Genomic DNA, 3,026 nt, shown 5'->3' with positions numbered 1-3,026 from the left:
GACATTATAAACAGCAAAACAATGGAAAGGCAGGAGATGTTTGCTGAAATAAGTAAAGCCTAAGTGCATGTTATTAGAAAAGTGAAAGTATTAAATATTAAGCCAAAGTCAAATTCTCCATTACTAGACTCCATTCTAGGATAGCAGGAGAACTACCATAGTAACCCAAATAATAATAAATCTGAAGAAAAATCATACATCAGAACATTCACAGAAACCCAGCATATGTCTTTGATTACTGATAGAGTGATTTAATGCAGAATAAATAATAAGGTGTGGCAAATGTAATTTCTATAGTGACAAACTCACAACATTAAAAAACTCAAAAGAAATAAGTATCATATAAATAGCAGTATCTCTGAAAGCATAGATATCACTTATATGTGGGTGATTTTTGTGGTGGCTAGGCACATACAACTTTTGAAAAATAATTATTTTTATTGCTCTTCTTTCTCCAGTTCCATTTTTCTTTAGGTTAATTTCCTTTTTCTTCCCTAATTTTGGCTATTTCTTCTATTTGTCATTTCTCAAGTTATTGTTGGTTAAACTTTTCTTCTGGTCTTAAAAGTATTCCAGGTTTCACATTAATATATCTTGAATCACAAATATATGAAACAAATACTTTAGTTACTCTCTGGCGCTCAACTTTTCTTCCTCTATAGAAGGTATTGAGGCAACATTAAACTCTGCACTGGTATACCTTGCCTGGAAAACAGGTTAATTGAGCAGTCCCTTTTGTTCAACATTTTTGATGTCAAAACCATGCAGGTAGAGGACTTTGTGTTTTAATATGAAAACATTGATCAGGACTTGGTGGTTATGATACCACTATAAATAATTACTTGAATGTTTTAATAGTTCTATTAAAGTATGTTTGACATACAGTAACCTGAACATAAAAATCTGAATTTTGATGTCACTTTCTTCTTTTCACTATGTGATTGAACTTTGAACATTTTCATTGAAAAATGTCTCTCAAGGTAGAATGTAAACAGGTTTGTAATAGACATTTGATGATAACCCTGGTGGACATGAAAAACACTGTTAGTTGCCAATGCAACCTTGTTAAGAACCCCAATTTTCTTCAGATTATTAAATGGCAATGTACACAGTGAAAGTGGGATCTCTCCTGAGTCCCAAAATATAAATTATAATTTGCCAAATCCCATTAATTTTTTCCTTTGTTTAGGCAGTTGACCCAGTTCTGGTCAATGAGGTGTGAGGCAAAGTCTGCAAGGCACTTCTGGGAAAAATTTTCCTCCTTGTCAGCATCTTGGGACTACAAGAGACCAACCTCAACCTGTTGAGGATGCAGAATGGAAAGAGAAGGAATATAGCTCTTTAATGATCTTGTTGAACTGCTAAATTAACCAACCCTGCATCAGGCCTACCTCTGAACTTCTTGTTACATGATTTTATAGTCTTAGCAAAGCCACTGTTTAAGCCATTTTAGGTAGATACTCTGTTTTTGCAGCCAAAAGCATCTAACCTCATAAAATAGGGCAAATAGGGTTCAAATATTAAGACCGCCTCTGTGTACCAATTTGTACCTTGCAAAAGACTATCATTAGAAAGTTTTAAATTACAAGTAACAGCGGTACAACTCAGACCTAATATAAAAGGAATTTATTGGCTTATGTAAATGAGAACTCCAGAGGCAAGGCAGGCTCCAGGTGGTTTGATCTAGAAGGTTTTGACATTATCAGTAATTTGGCTTTTTTGCTCTGTGATTTCCTCAACTCTGTCTTCCCCATGTGTTGGCTTCTTCTTCAGGTTGGTTTTCTTCATGATGGCAAAAACATTTGCAGTAGTTTCAGACTTCACATTTCCATATCCCAACCCTCAAACTCTGATTGTGCCATTTGGCTAGCCAGGGAGTCGAAGTGCTCAGATTGGCTTAGCCTAAGTCACCTGCACCATCCCAGGAGCAAAGGATAGAATCAGATTTCCTAGAAGCTCATGGGTCCCTAAATGGAAAGGAGAAATGAAGTGCCGGGACCAAATCATAAACTCTACTCCATGGGCTAAGAATTATAATGGAAATAGACTTTTAAAAATCTGTTTGGAATGTATTTGTACTCTACTCACTCTCTAGAGAATGTGAGATGGAAGTAACCATTGGTGTTAGGCCCACGAATTACCAATAAATCACAAGATCTGTTTAGCTATTTGGGTACTAAGGATAGACCTAGCTATCTGGAAGCCTCTGCTAAGTTGTGGTGTGAATATTTGTAAGATAGGACTTCTGTTTATTTCTAGAACTAGACGTCAAGGCAATCAATAGTGATTGAAAGCAGCTGCTTCAGGAGAAATGTCAAACTCTTTACTCTGTAAAAAATGTTAATGGGAAATTTAAAAATCTGTGAACTCTTTTCAACACCTCTACTTTTATGAAATCCAAAATTACTAGTATAAAAAAATGCAATGCAATTTAATCAAATCCATAGACACTTCCTGGCACAGCTGCCATTTGCACCAGAAAATGAAGCAAAATTGGCAGGATACACAACTAGCTATTTGCAGAAGCACTTGAAACCCACAGCCTATGTTTGTACAGATTCCTGGCACATGGTGCTCAGTGGCGAACCATGGTCATCTGAGAGCCTGGCTTAGGTACTCATCGCCCTATAAACCTTAAATTTATTTCATACCTGCTTTTGAAACCTGGAAATACCGCCAAGTTGTTTTTCCAGATGGATTTGGCAAAAAATTCCAATGTACTGTACATTATAATCTGAGTAAATTCACTTCCTAAATTTATTGGACATCTGGAATTTTTTTTTTTTTTTTTTCTGTTTTTTAAGTGGCCAGGTGCGGTGGCTCACGCCTGTAATCCCAGCACTTTGGGAGGCCAAGGCAGGTTGGATCACCTGAGGTCAGGAGTTCGAGACCAGCCTGACCAACATGGTGAAACCCCACTTCCACTAAAAATACAAAATTAGCTGGGTGTGGTGGTGGGTGCCTGTAATGCCAGCTACTTGGGAGGCTGAGGCAGGAGAATCGCTTGAACCTAGGAGGCAGAGGTT

Source organism: Chlorocebus sabaeus, chromosome 15 (assembly GCF_047675955.1).
Source record: "Chlorocebus sabaeus isolate Y175 chromosome 15, mChlSab1.0.hap1, whole genome shotgun sequence".
Taxonomy (NCBI): domain Eukaryota; kingdom Metazoa; phylum Chordata; class Mammalia; order Primates; family Cercopithecidae; genus Chlorocebus; species Chlorocebus sabaeus.
The sequence above is the reverse complement of the archived record's forward strand: the minus strand, read 5'-3'. Positions refer to the sequence as shown.